Here is a 16,424-nt window from a genome sequence, read left to right on the forward strand (position 1 = left end):
CTGGGCTTCATATAAGGGAACCTGTCACGTTGAGGGTAGAAAACGTCAGCGATTCTCTCGTCGTCTTCCTGCATTGTCACCAGTTAGAGCCGCGCTCGTTTCTCCTCCGTCCCATAGACGATGAATAGAGAGAAGCGCACACGTCCCCTGTAGAAGCCTCTCTGCGGTTCTTTATACCGGACTTGTTTCTATCGCGGTTTCTTCAGGCGACATTTATAATTGCGGCAGTTATAATGAATGACTCCTGTAAATCCCCCTCATGGCCGCTCCCCGGGACCCTCCCAGTGTCATTGCACTTTGTATTTCCAGAGTACCTGTGACCAGAACGTCGCCTGTATTAGTAATCTGCCCCATTATCCGTGTAGATGGCAGATTCTGGGGAAAGGACACAAAACACATCGAGTTCAGGCCGCGCTCCATCTTTATGACATATTTCCACTCCATCACTCAGGCGTCCATTGTTTCCTTCAGTCTGTTTACATCGCTGCAATGATGATATTGGATGCCGGTATGTCTGAGATGTAACTGTTCTGTTACATGATGGTTTATGGAGATCATCTGCCCGACATGCTGCCACCATGAAGATGAGACGTGGAGAAGATTTCTTCATGACATATGGAATAGATTATTTATGATATTATATCGGCTCATCTTCTCCTCATTCAGATTCCTACAATATCGGATCCTCTCAGTGGAGATATTTTATATAAGATATATTTACTGATGGACTCATCAAGGATGGATAAGGACAGGAAAAAGATGGTGGAGAGGATATTACACCTCACCCTAGAGATCCTCTTCCGGCTTTCTGGAGAGGTGAGAGATTCTGATGACGTCACATTACATCATTCTTATCTATGAGAATAACAGAACTGGAGAGGTGAGGACTCTGGAAATGTCTGTAGTGAGATTTATTAATGTGTCTCTCCATAACCAGGATTACACAGTAGTGAAGAAGACCTCTAGTGAGCACTGCCAGTCCACTTTGTCTGAGGGATGGGGAAGACCCCTAAGCCCAATCACAGGGCCTCCACCTCACCCCCTGATACATGAGGACATCAATGACCAGAAGATCCTAGAACTCACCAACAAGATGATTGAGCTGCTGACTGGAGAGGTGACATTGCTGGGAATGCTGGGACATTATACAATAAGGCTATGAAGGGATCGGGGGGATGACAGTATCATTGTATGTGTCAGGTTCCTATAAGATGTCTGGATGTCGCCGTCTATGTCTCCTTGGAGGAGTGGGAGTATTTAGAAGGACACAAAGATCTGTACAAGGACGTCATGATGGAGGTTCCCCAGCCCCTCACATCACCAGGTAATAGACAGGACTAAATACACATGGCCTACAATTATCTGTATGTAAATAATTAATTCAGTTCTTGTATGTGTCAGTTGTATCCAGTAAAAGGACAACACCAGAGAGATGTCCCCATCCTATTCTTCTGCAAGACTGTATAAAAGAAAATCACAATGTTCCTCTGGATCATCAGGTAGATGCTGCCACCATGAAGATGTGATGTGGAGAAAATTTCTAATTAACATAATGCATAGATTTTTTTTTCATGATGTTGCATCTGTTGATCTTCTTCCCATTCAGGTCCCTACAATATCGGTTCCTCTCAGTGGAGATCTTCTATATAAGAGAATTTTCCTGACTGGCCCGTCAAGGATGGATAAGAGCAGTGACAAGATGGCGGAGAGCATATTACACCTCACCATAGAGATCCTCTTCCGGCTTACTGGAGAGGTGTGAGATCCTGATGACATCGCATTACATAATAATTATCTATAAGAATAACATATGGATATAACTGGAGAGGTGAGGACTCTGGAAATGTCTGTAGTGAGATTTATTAATGTGTCTCTCCATAACCAGGATTACACAGTAGTGAAGAAGACCTCTAGTGAGCACTGTCAGTCCACTTTGTCTAAGGGATGGGGAAGACCCCTAAGCCCAATCACTGGGCCTCCACCTCACCCCCTGATACATGAGGACATCAATGACCAGAAGATCCTAGAACTCACCAACAAGATGATTGAGCTGCTGTCTGGAGAGGTGACACTGCTAGGAATGATGGGACATTATACAGTAACGCTATGGAGGGATCGGGGATGACGGTATCATTGTATGTGTCAGGTTCCTATAAGGTGTCAGGATGTCACCGTCTATTTCTCCATGGAGGAGTGGAAGTATTTAGAAGGACACAAATATCTGTACAAGGACATCATGATGGACGATCCCCAGCCCCTCACATCACCAGGTAATAGGACTAAATACACACGGCCTATAATTAACTGTATGTAAAGAATGAATTCAGTCCCTGTATGTGTTTCCTCCAGTTCTATGCAGTAAGAGGACAACACCAGAGAGATGTCCGCTTCCTCTTCTTCCACAGGACTGTAAACAAGAAATTCCCAATGTTCCTCAGGATCATCAGGTAGATGGAGAGAAGGTGTCATGAGATCTCCCCTATGATGTGTAGACGGCTGTGAAGGTCTTGTGCTCAGTCTTGTTTTATCCACCAGTATTATATATTTTATACTTGTGTAATGAGAACGGTGAAGATGACAGGATTAGAGCTGATCATAGATGTGACTTCTCCATCTGTCTGTGACTTGTACAATATTTGTTTCAGGGTGAAAATCTGACCCACATTAATGCTACAGAGACATATGTGAGGGGTTATGAGTGGTGTAAACAGGAGATTTCTACATATGACTACCCAGGTGAGTAGTAATTCCTGTAGAATTCAGTTTTTCATTTTTTAGGGCTTTTTCTCTCAAAAATTGTTGATGTGAATTTTTCTGACAGTAGGATTTATTGCTTAAACAAAAGAACACCCTGTTTAGTATCTTTTTCTATTAAACCATTTTAGCTACAACATTTCACAGGCCAAAACTAAAGTAATACAGTTTTACTACTAAGAAAAATATAGGGCCGATCTCAGTACAATCTGCTCTGACTGGTCATGTGATTGCTCCAGCCTAACTCCATCCCCAGCAGGAAAGAATTAGTCTCAGCTGTGGATGGTGATTGGCTAAATTGGTCATGAGTTCATCCGAAAGAGGAGGTATGGAGACTGGTGGGGCACCTGGCCAACAGCGGAAGGGAATTATTAATAATAATTACAACTCATGAGAGATATACCTTTGAGGGCCATGTACTTGGCATCAATGTGTACACTGTGTGCAGAATTATTAGGCAAGTTGTATTTTGATCACATGATACCTTTTATACATGTTGGCTCTCAAGCCTGAACAGCTTGGAGTAGGACAACTACAATTTAAGTAAATCAGGTGATGTGCATCTCTGTAATGAGGAGGGGTGTAGTCTAATGACATCAAAACCCTATTTAAGGTGTGCTTAATTATTAGGCAACTTCCTTTCCTTTGGCAAAATGGGTCAGAAAAGAGATTTGACAGGTTCCGAAAAGTCCAAAATTGTGAGATGTCTTGCAGAGAGATGCAGCAGTCTTGAAATTGCCAAACTTTTGAAGTGTGATCACCGAACAATCAAGCGTTTCAAGGCAAATAGCCAACAGGGTCGCAAGAAGCATGTTGGGCAAAAAAGGCGCAAAATAACTGCCCATGAATTGAGGAAAATCAAACGTGAAGCTGCCAAGATGCCATTTACCACCAGTTTTGCCATATTTCAGAGCTGCAACATTACTGGAGTAACAAAAAGCACAAGGTATGCGACACTCAGGAACATGGCCAAGGTAAGGAAGGCTGAAAAACGACCACCTTTGAACAAAAAACATAAGATAAAACGTCAAGACTGGGCCAAGAAATATCTTAAGACTGACTTTTCAAAGGTTTTATGGACTGATGAAATGAGAGTGACTCTTGATGGGCCAGATGGAGGGGCCAGAAGCTGGATCAGTAAAGGGCAGAGAGCTCCACTCCGACTCAGACACCAGCAAGGTAGAGGTGGGGGACTGGTATGGGCTGGTATCATCAAAGATGAACTTGTGGGATCTTTTCGGGTTGAGGATGGAGTGAAGTTCAACTCCCAAACCTACTGCCAGTTTCTGGAAGACAACTTCTTCAAGAAGTGGTACAGGAAGAAGTCGGTATCGTTCAAGAAAAACATGATTTTCATGCAGGACAATGCTCCATCACATGCCTCCAACTACTCCACAACATGGCTGGCCACTAAAGGTCTCAAAGAAGAAAAAATAATGACATGGCCCCCTTGTTCACCTGATCTGAACCCCATAGAAACCTGTGGTCCCTCATAAAATGTGAGATCTACAGGGAGGGAAAACAGTCCACCTCTCGGAACAGTGTCTGGGAGGCTGTGGTGGCTGCTGCACGCAATGTTGATCATAAACAGATCAAGCAACTGACAGAATCTATGGATGGAAGGCTGTTGAGTATCATCATAAAGAAAGGTGGCTATATTCGTCACTACTAATTTTTGGGGGTTTTGTTTTTGCATGTCAGAAATGTTTATTTCTAAATTTTGTGCAATTATATTGGTTTACCTGGTGAAAATAAGTGAGATGGGAATATATTTGATTTTTATTAAGTGGCTTAATAATTCTGCACAGTAATAGTTACCTGCACAAACAGATATCCTCCTAAGATAGCCAAATCTAAAAAAAAAAAACAACTTCCAAAAATATTAAGCTTTGATATTTCTGAGTCTTTTGGGTTGATTGAGAACATACCGTAGTTGTTGATCAATAATAAAAATAATCCTCTAAAATACAACTTGCCTAATAATTCTGCACACAGTGTAGAGGGCATGTGTTGTGTATCAGCCCCACTATGGACTTGATGCGGTGGCTAAGAAGAAGAGGTAAGTAACCCGTTATATGATGGACGTCTATGACCTCAAGATAAGAATTCAGAGAATATGTAGAACCAGGACTTGTACAGCGATAATCCAGCACCACATAGAAAGGTAAAAACATCATTTTTATTCCCTGGTTTAAACTTCTTTCTGTGCAGGAATTTGCTAACAAAACTCACATAAACTTCTACATCCCCGCCAACGCATTTCATGCGTGTTCACAGCCCTTATTCATAGATGGGAAATCAAGAGTATTAACCTATTTCTGACCTCGGACAGGATAGTACGTCTGAGGTCAGAACCCCAGCTTTGATGCGGGCTCCGGCTGTGAGCCCGCATCAAAGCTGGGACATGTCAGATGTTTTGTACAGCTGACATGTGCCCGCAATAGTGGCGGGTGGAATCGCGATCCACCCGCTGCTATTAACTAGTTGAATGCCGCTGTTAAAGGGAACCTGTCACCCCGTTTTTTCAGTAGGAGATAAAAATACCGTTAAATAGGGCCTGAGCTGTGCTTTACAATAGGGTATTTTTTGTCCCCTGATTCCCTACCTATGCTGCCGAAATATTTTACAAAAGTGGCCTTTTTCGCCTGTCAATCAGGCTGGTCAGGTCGGATGGGCGTGGTCACAGCGCTGTTTCTCCCCCACATCTTGCTTATGTTCCCGTTGGTGGCGTAGTGCTTCTCGCATGCGCAAGTGCCGAATGCACTGCGCAGCTGTAGAAAAGAGCGCGCTCGCCGCTATTCAGCGGTTTCTCGGTGGGCGCGGCCATCTTCCTGAGGCCGCGCGTGCGCAGATGGAGTCTCCTGCTTCCCGGGGCTTCAGGAAAATGGCCGCGGGATGCCGCGCGTGCGCAGATGGACATCGCGGCGGCCATTTTCCTGAAGCCGAGATTCGAACTCGGCTTCAGGAAAATGGCCGCCGCGATGTCCATCTGCGCACGCGTGGCATCCCGCGGCCATTTTCCTGAAGCCCCGGGAAGCAGGAGACTCCATCTGCGCACGCGCGGCCTCAGGAAGATGGCCGCGCCCACCGAGAAACCGCTGAATAGCGGCGAGCGCGCTCTTTTTCTACAGCTGCCCAGTGCATTCGGCTCTTGCACATGCGAGAAGCACTACGCCACCAACGGGAACATAAGCAAGATGTGGGGGAGAAACAGCGCTGTGACCATGCCCATCCGACCTGAGCAGCCTGATTGACAGGCAAAAAAGGCCACTTTTGTAAGGTATTTCGGCAGCATAGGTAGGGAATCAGGGGACAAAAAATACCCTATTGTAAAGCACAGCTCAGGCCCTATTTAACAATATTTTTATCTCCTACTGAAAAAACGGGGTGACAGGTTCCCTTTAAACATTGACAGTGGCATTTAACTAGCGCTTCCAGCCATCGAGGCCGGAAGTGAGTGCATCACTGACCCCCGTCTCGTGATCGGAGGTCAGCGATGCGTTGGCATGACAACCAGAGGTCTATTGAAGACCTCTATGGTTGTTGATGCCGGATTGCTATGAGCGCCACTCTGTGTTCGGCACTCATAGCAATGCAGTAAATCTACTACATAGGAGCAGGCTCGGACTGGCCCACAGGGTAACAGGTGAATCCCCCGGTGGGCCCCTGCATAGATCTAGGCCCCCAACCCCACTGTATGGTCAGTACTTGGCATAATTCACTTGATTCACTCTGTACAGAAAAAAGCAGCATCTCCTCATTCATTAACCAAACTAACCAGTTTATTATTATATAGAGATATAGGTAGATTTGTGAACGAAGGTAGTGTAATATTTGTATGCAGGTGAAAAGTGCCCCCCCCAAAGTCAATGTTATTGGTGGGCCCTTTTCACCCCAGTCCGACACTGCATAGGTGTGATCTGAGCATCGCTCCTATGTAGGAGAGCCAATCAGGCTATTCCAACTTCTAGCCTCCCATGAAGGCTATTGAAGCATGGCAAAAGTTAAAAAAAAAATAAAGTTTTAGAAAAATAAGAAAAAGTAAAAAAATATAAAAGTTTAAATCACCTTCCTTTCGCCTCATTCAAAATAAAACAATAAAAAAAAAATAAAAATCAAGCCTACACATATTTGGTATCGCCGCTTTCAGAATCGCTCGATCTATCAATAAAAAAAGGAATAACCTGATCGCTAAACGGTGTAGCACGAAAAAAATTTGAGACGCCAGAATTACGTTTTTTTGATCGCCGCGACATTGAACTAAAATTCTATAACACGAGATCAAAAGAACATACCTGCACCAAAATGGTATCATTAAAAACGTCAGCTCAGCACGCAAAAAATAAGCCCTCATCTGACCCTAGATCACGAAAAACGGAGACGCTACGGGTATCAGAGGGTAAGCCACAAAAGGTCATTGCTAAAGAAACTGGCTGTTCAGAGTGCTGTATTCAAGCATATTAATGGAAAGTTGAGTCAAGGAAAAAGTGTGGTAGGAAAAGATGCAAAAGCAACCAGGATAACCACAGCTTTGAAAGGATTGCTAAGAAATGGCCATTAAAAAATTTGGGAGAGATTCACAAGAGTGGACTGCTGCTGGAGTTATTGCTTCAAGAGCCACCACACATAGACGTATCCAGGACATGGGCTACACATTCGTTGTGTCAAGCCCAGGGCCGGCATTAGCGACAGGCAGACTAGGCAGCTGCCTAGGGCTCCCGCTTTCCCAGGGGCCCCCAGCCAGTGGAGTGCCACTACTTGCTGATATGGGGCCCATGAGTCAGGAGGACCCACCCGGTGCCCGGCGCTGCTTCCTCTCGTGTGCCGCATTCAACTGTATCAGCATCATAGACGCCGATACAGTTGAAAGTAATAATGGAGACAGCGTCGTGTGAAGCTCCCATCATTCCCCTCTGCCTCTGACACTGCGGGTGCGCGATGACATCACTTCATAGCGTACCCGCAGTGTGCCAGGCAGTGCAGCTGCTGAGACCGGAGCAGAGCCTGGTGCAACCCAGGGAGCGAGGAGGAGGTGGATTGTGTTTTGTTTTTTAACCCTTTTCTGACATCGGACGTAATGATCCGTCCATGTGACCTGGGCCACTTTGACCATGCACAGATCGTTACGTCTGACCGATCCGCCATGCTCACAGGGCATGCGCGGGCGATCGCCTCTGGATGTCAGCTGATTCTGACAGCTGATGCCTGACAACAGGCGCTAGGAGCAGTCACAGACCGTTCCCGGCACTTAAAGCCCCAAAATCCTGCGATCGAATCCGATCGCAGCAGTCCGGAAGCTAGCACAGAGCTGACAGCCCCTCTGCCGTTGGATCGGAGACCCCATGGCGTGACGCGTGGTCCCGATCCTTGCCATGGTGAGCAGATGTCATCCGACATCCAGGTCCCCAGAGCTAGGAAACTTGCTGATCATGTAGAGTGCATGAACAGCAAGTCTCCCTGGCAGTGCAGCGCTGAGAGTTTTCATAGCATGCAGATGCTGCTTCTTCTGCAAACTAGAAGCTATCAGCCTGCAAAAAATGATTGTCCCATGGTGGGACAAAGTAAAAAAGTTAAAAAAAAAATAATTGTAAAAATATTTAAAAAATAAAATAAAATAAAAAAATCAATATACTGTATATACATATGTGTGTTGCTGACATCTATATATCTATGTATTCTATGTGTATATATTTATTCTATCCTAACCTGTCAGTGTGATTTTACTGTATGCGCACATGAATTATCGGCTTTTCTTCTATTTATTTATCTATCTGTGTGTGTGTTTTGACGAATATTTAATTTGAAAACGATCTGTAAATGACAGAGAATTTCTGTATGTAAAAGCTCATGTTAAAATCGCATTGCAATCGGATAGCAATCGTAATGCACTCCGATCTAAATCTGATGCTAGGTGTGAAAAATCGGATTGTACTCGCATGACACTCGCATTACACGTGTGACTCTTGGCAGGGACACTTGGACCGATTTTTCATACGTTAAGTGTGACCCCAGCCAAAGAATCAAATACATACCAATTTAGCAGTGTAGGCAATAACGAATCACTAGGTGAAATACAGTTAGGTCCATATATATTTGGACTGAGAAAACATTTTTCTAATTTTGGTTATAGACATTTCCACATTGACTTTTAAACAAAACAATTCAGATGCAGTTGAAGTTCAGACTTTCAGCTTTCATTTGAGGATATCCACATTAAAATTGGATGAAGGGTTTAGGAGTTTCAGCTCCTTAACATGTTTCCACCCTGTTTTTGAAGGGACCAAAAGTAATTGGACAGATTAAATAATTTTAAATAAAACCTTCATTTTTAGTACTTGGTTGAAAACCCTTTGTTGGCAATGACTGCCTGAAGTCTTGAACTCATGTACATCACCAGACGCTGTGTTTCCTCCTTTTTGATGCTCTGCCAGGCCTTCACTGCAGTAGTTTTCAGTTGCTGTTTGTTTGTGGGCCTTTCTGTCTGAAGTTTAGTCTTTAACAAGTGAAATGCATGCTCAATTGGGTTGAGATCAGGTGACTGACTTGGTCATTCAAGAATATTCCACTTATTTGCTTTAATAAACTCCTGGGTTGCTTTGGCTTTATGTTTTGGGTCGTTGTCCATCTGTAGCATGAAACGACGACCAATCAGTTTGGCTGCATTTGGCTGGATCTGAGCACACAGTATCTCTGAATACCTCAGAATCCATTTTGCTACTTCTGTCCTGTGTCACATCATCAATAAACACTAGTGACCCAGTGCCACTGGCAGCCATGCATGCCCAAGCCATCACACTGCCTCCGCCGTGTTTTACAGATGGTGTGGTATGCTTTGGATCATGAGCTGTACCACGCCTTTGCCATACTTTTCTCTTTCCATCATTCTGGTAGAGGTTGATCTTGGTTTCATCTGTCCAAAGAATGTTCTTCCAGAACTGTGCTGGCTTTTTTAGATGTTTTTTAGCAAAGTCCAGTCTAGCCTTTTTATTCTTGATGCTTATGAGTGGCTTGCACCGTGCAGTGAACCCTCTGTATTTACTTTCATGCAGTCTTCTCTTTATGGTAGATTTGTATATTGATATGCCTACCTCCTGGAGAGTGTTGTTCACTTGGTTGGCTGTTGTGAAGGGGTTTCTATTCACCATGGAAATTATTCCACGATCATCCACCACTGTTGTGTTCCGGGGGCGCCCAGGTCTTTTTGCATTGATGAGTTCACCGGTGCTTTCTTTCTTTCTCAGGATGTATCAAACTGTAGATTTTGCCACTCTTAATATTGTAGTATTTTTTTTTCTGTTTTCGCAGCTTAAGGATGGCTTGTTTCCCCTGCATGGAGAGCTCCTTTGACCGCATGTTTACTTCACAGCAAAACCTTCCAAATGCAAGCACCACACCTCAAATCAACTCCAGGCCTTTTATCTGCTTAATTGAGAATGACATAATGAAGGGTTTGCCCACTCGTGTCCATGAAATAGCCTTGGAGTCAATTGTCCAATTACTTTTGGTCCCTTTAAAAACAGGGTGGCACATGTTAAGGAGCAGAAACTCCTAAACCCTTCATCCAATTTTAATGTGCATACCCTCAAATGAAAGCTGAAAGTCTGAACTTCAACTGCATCTGAATTGTTTTGTTTAAAATTCATTGTGGTAATGTCTATAACCAAAATTAGAAAAATGTTGTCTCTGTCCAAATATATATGGACCTAACTGTAAATAAGTGCAGTCAGATACACAGTCATGAACAAAAGTGTTGGCACACTTGGATCTGTTGAAGAAAATGATGTATTTCTCCCATAAAATTATCACAATCTAAGGGTATGTTCCACTTCCCACGGTCAGGAAACGGCAGTGCTTTGGAAGCAGCACATATCCGCTCCATCCAAAGCACTGCCGACTTTTGAACGCAGGTGATTCCAAATGTGTTCATTGAACCGTGCTTAATCACTGTACCCAATACATTGTACGGGGACATTTATCTTGTGGAGAATGAGCGTCTCCGCAAGATAAATAGACATGCTGTGAGTCTCCGCAGGGAAGCCATGGGTGCCTGTGCACTCATAGTGGAGATGGGATTTCTTCAAATCCCATCCACTATGCTGTAACATCTGGCCGCTGCGGATGTATGCAGCGCCCAACCCGCAGCGCTTACTAACTGTGGAAACATATCCGAACATGTTTTGTTATACACAAGTTTATTTCCTTTGTGTATATTAGAACAACACAAAAAAAATGAGAAAAAAAAGCAAATTGGACATAATTTTCACACTATCCCCCAAAATTGATCCTGACAGAATTTTGTTTACTATCTCTGGCACTGGGTGCCTTGACTGTGTGCAAAGTATCATGAAATCTGAGGATTGTCAAAGGATTTTGGGTTGCATTGTTGTGCCCAGTGTCAGAAAGCTGGATTTGTAGGTCGTGGGTCTTCCAGCAGGACAATGACCCCGAACATACTACGAGAAGCACCCAGAAATGGATGGAAACAAAGCGCTGGAGAGTTCTGAAGTGGCCAGCAATGAGTCCGGATCAAAATTCCATTGAACACTTGTCGACAAACAATTTTGTCCAGCCCATTTTTAGAGTTGTAAGTGAAATAATAATCTTTATTTTTAAATAGCGCTAACATATTCCACAGCGCTTTACAGTTTGCACACATTATCATCGCTGTCCCCGATGGGGCTCACATTCTACATTCCCTATCAGTATGTCTTTGGAATGTGGGAGGAAACCGGAGTACCCAGAGGAAACCCACGCAAACACGGGGAGAGCATACAATCTCCTTGCACATGTTGTCCTTGGTGGGATTTGACCCCAGGACTCCAGCGCTGCAAAGTTGCAATCCTAACCACTGAGCCACCGTACTGCCCTAATAATGACCATTTTGCAATTTTGTTTCCTCTATTTTTCTTGTGTTGTTCCAATAAACAAAAAGGAAATAAGCATTTCCATAAGAAAACATATAATTGCAATAATTTTCTGGGACAAATACTTTATTTTGTGGAATGATTTCAAGGGTGCCAACACTTTCGACCATGACTGTAGATCCATATGATAACAACCTATGAGTATACCATACCAAAGCCAACTGCATGTCCAAATCAGTACAAAATATCCAGAAAACGCCAAAATAGCAACTCCAACAGTCCTAATCATGTATAAGTAATAAAAAACATAAATGAAAAATAGATGTAATATCACAATTAAATAAGAAAAATATAAATTTAAAGTGTACCAGAAAGCGCTGATATGATCACCTATCGTGTTAGTCCAACAACTACAGATGATCCAAGATCCACCTCCTGACCGTTGTTCATAGGAGATCATGATTTCTATCCATAGCTGTGCTGAAGCCCTGATATGTGTAGCACAGGCGATCAGATGATCGCAGCTTCAAGTCTCCTAAGGAAACTATTAAAGGTTTTAAAATATACAAAAAAAGTTTACAAAAAATAAAAAACACAAAAGTTCAAATCACCCCCCGAAAACAAAACAAAAAGATATGCATATCTGATATCGCTGCTTTCAGAAATGTCCGATCTATCAAAATATAAAGTAAATTAATCTGATTGGTAAATGTCCTAATGAGAAAAAAATAAAACGCCATTAATTACGGTTTTTGGCCACTGCCACATTGCAATAGCAGGCAATAAAAACATTGTATCTACTCCAAAATGGTATCAATAAAAACGTCAACTTAGGGAGCAGAAAATACACCCTCACACCAGCACCAAATCCAAAAAATGGAAACGCTAGGTGTCTCCTAAAATGGCGACATAAGCAAAAAAAATTTTCACCAATTAAGTAAAAAAGAACCCATACATATTTGGTATTTATGTACTCATAATGACCTAGGTAATCATATTGCCAGGTCAGTTTTAGCATTTAGTGAACATGGTAAATAAAAAACACAAAACAGAATTGTGGAATTGCACTTTGTTTTGTAATGTCGTCGCATTTGGAATTTGCCTGTTCTTCAGTACGATATATTAAAAACAATAGGTTAATTCAAAGGTACAACTCGTCACACAAAGAAAAAAAAACTGTCAAAAGGCTATATTGACAAAAAAATTAAAATATATGTCTCTAGGAAGAAAAAGAGAGAAAAATAAAATCTCAGAAAAACAGAAGATCATGAAAGGGGTTAAAAAAGGTTCTTAAGAGTATAAGAAACCTACTCCAAATCACACGCGTAATCTTGAAAATAAAGGAATTTTAAAAGCTAGCATGTTTGTTATCACCTTCATAGCATAAACCCTGTAAGGTAAATAATACAACCACTTTTTTATTTTTTACAAAGTTTAGAATTTTTATAAGCCACTAAGCCATCGGCTTAGCAAGGTGCAGAAAAAGATGGCAATGGAGGCTAGAATGGAAGTCTGTCCTCTTCAGCGATGATTTCAGTTTTTGTCTTGAATGCAATGATAGCCATAGAGTGTTCTAGAGACTACAGATATCATGCAGTGAAGAAGCCTTAACGAGGGAATGTCACACTAGTCCTGCTCCCATGATTATGGTTGGGGTGGCATAATGTACGGTACCAGCCCCATCTAAAATTCATGCCAGGTACACTAATAGCTCTGAATTGCAGTGTTATGGCCAGTCCTCCAAAGTATCACAGGAGCTGTTTTTCGACACACATGACAACCCCAGGCTGCATATTGCTTGTGGTACTGTGAGCTGCCAGTGTGGTCTAAACATGCCCTCGTGTTCTGCAGCGTCTCTGGACTTCTCTGCGATTGAGCATATCTGAGACATTGTTGGTTGGCAATTGCACATTGAGCAGATCTTGAGGATTTTCTTGCCCAAAAGCGTTCAACCTCATTGATAGCAACCAAAGTATATATATATATATATATATATATATATATATATATATATATATATATATATATATATATATGTACAAGTCGCTCTTACTCGATGCTGAAAAGATAGAGATGTTTTGAAAATTTTGTTTCCATTTTTTTATCATTTCCAAATTACTAACATGAATTTCGATCCTGTGATTTCCACAACTTCACAACTTTTCCTTCCTGGTTTTACAATTTCAATATTGAAGAGTGTGGTAAGTCTGGCATATTGTAGTACATCTCCCCCACTGCTTCCAAGGTTTAGCTTTGCCTGCCAGGCTGACATAATGTCAATAGCACAGCAACCAATCAGTAAGCTGTCTATTAGCCACGCTGTCAATGTAATGTCATGCAGGGACTCCCTAGGAAACAGGAATTAGGCGCTGACTGGCATTTTACAGTTTATGAAGTTAAAAAGTAATCTAGGTCATGCAGAGAAGTGAGGCAGCTAATGAGGAAGGAAGCAGTTCAGGAGCAACTCAAGATCAATTTTTAGCAATTATTCAATTGACATTGAAAAATAATTTTTTTTTTTTTTTTTGCAGTTAACTGGACCGTGATCTCAGAGAAATACCAGATATTTTCAGATTTTAAAGCAAATGATCCTATTATCTCACCTGATACTTTTGAAGAGCATCCCATTACACCAGACATACCTCTACTCCATTTTAAGAAAAATAAATATAATAAAAGGGATGGTGAACATCTAAGAGCATATACAAAAAAAAAGCTATTTTTATGTTCGGAATGTGGGAAATGTTGTATATCGAAATCTGATCTTACTAAACATAAAATAATTCACACAGGGGACAAGCCATTTTCATGCTCAGAATGTGGGAAATATTTTACAAAAAAATCAGATTTTGATAGACACCAGAGAATTCACACAGGTGAGAAGCCATTTTCATGTTCAGAATGTGGGAAATGTTTTACACAAAAATCACATTTTGATAAACACCAGAAAATTCACAAAGGTGAGAAGCCATTTTCCTGTTCAGAATGTGGGAAATGTTTTATAGAGAAATCAAATCTTGTTACACATCAAAGAGTTCACACAGGAGAGAAACCATTTTCATGTTTAGAATGTGGGAAATGTTTTACACAGAAATCACAACTTCTTAAACATCACAGATGTCACACTGGGGAAAAGCCATTTTCATGCTCAGAATGTGAAAAAAGTTTTTCTGTCCAATCATCTCTTGCTCAGCATCAGAAAATTCACACAGGTGAGAAGCCATTTTCATGCTCAGAATGTGAAAAAAGTTTTAATCGGAAGAAAAATCTTGCTACACATCTGAAAATTCACACCGGGGAGAAGCCATTTTCATGCTCAGAATGTGAAAAAAGTTTTTCAAACAAGTACTCTCTTGCTCAGCATCAGAAAATTCACACAGGGGAGAAGCCATTTTCATGCTCAGAATGTGAAAAAAGTTATTCTGACAAATCATCTCTTGCTCAGCATCAGAAAATTCACACTGCGGAGAAGCCATTTTCATGTTCAGAATGTGGTAAAAGTTTTACTTGGAAGACAAATCTTGCTACACATCTGAAAATTCACACAGGGGAGAAGCCATTTTCATGCTCAGAATGTGAAAAAAGTTTTTCAAACAAATACTCTCTTGCTCAGCATCAGAAAATTCACACAGGGGAGAAGCCATTTTCATGCCCAGAATGTGGGAAATGTTGTATGACAAAATCTGATCTTACTAAACATCATTTAATTCACACAAGGGAGAAGCAATTTTCATGCTCAGAATGTGGGAAATGTTGCATAAGGAAATCTGATCTAACTAAACATCAGAGAATTCACACAGGGGAGAAGCCATTTTCATGCTCAGAATGTGTAAAAAGTTTTTCAGAACAATCCTCTCTTGCTCAGCATCAGAAAATTCACACAGGAGAAAAGCCATTTTCATGCTCAGAATGTGGTAAATGTTTTGCACAGAAATCACATTTTGATAGACACCAGAGAATTCACAAAGGTGATAAGCCATATTCATGTTCAGAATGTGGGAAATGTTTTATACAGAAATCACAACTTCTTAAACATCACAGATGTCACACAGGGGAAAAGCCATTTTCATGTTTAGAATGTGGAAAATGTTTTACAGTGAAATCACAACTTCTTAAACATCACAGATGTCACACAGGGGAGAAGCCATTTTCATGTTTAGAATGTGGGAAATGTTTTACACAAAAATCACATTTTCATAGACACCAGAGAATTCACAAAGGTGAGAAGCCATATTCATGTTCAGAATGTGGGAAGTGTTTTGTACAAAAATCACATTTTGATAGACACCAGAGAATTCACAAAGGTGAGAAGCCATTTTCATGTTCAGAATGTGGGAAATGTTTTATACAGAAATCATATCTTCTTATACATCAAAGATATCACACAGGAGAGAAGCCGTTTTCATGTTTAGAATGTGGGAAATGTTTTAGGGATAAATCACACCTTGTTAGACATCAAAGGTGTCATACAGTGGAGAAACCATTTATATGTTCAGAATGTGGAAAATATTATAAACGGAAAACAAATCTTTCTACACATTTGAAAATTCACACAGGAGAGAAGCCATTTTAATCTTTAGAATGTTGGAAATGCTGGTCTTCAAAATCTGATCTTGCTAATCATAAGACAATTCACACGGGAGCAACCATTTTCATGTTCAGTATGTGAAAAATGTTTTCAACAGAAAAAAAACTTACTAGACATCTGAGAAATTACATGGGAGTAGTCATTTTTCTGATCAGAATAAGGGAAACGTTTTACAAACATCAAATCTAGTTACACACTAGAGAAGTCACGCAGGGGAG

General features: G+C 41.4%; 1 pseudogene; it reads left to right on the plus strand.

Annotated features, from left to right (window-relative positions):
* The first annotated feature begins 373 nt into the window (after positions 1 to 373).
* The window catches only part of LOC138666601 (zinc finger protein 208-like), a 69,193-nt pseudogene continuing 53,142 nt past the window's right edge, over positions 374 to 16,424 (plus strand).

Source organism: Ranitomeya imitator, chromosome 2 (assembly GCF_032444005.1).
Source record: "Ranitomeya imitator isolate aRanImi1 chromosome 2, aRanImi1.pri, whole genome shotgun sequence".
Classification (NCBI taxonomy): Eukaryota; Metazoa; Chordata; class Amphibia; order Anura; family Dendrobatidae; genus Ranitomeya; species Ranitomeya imitator.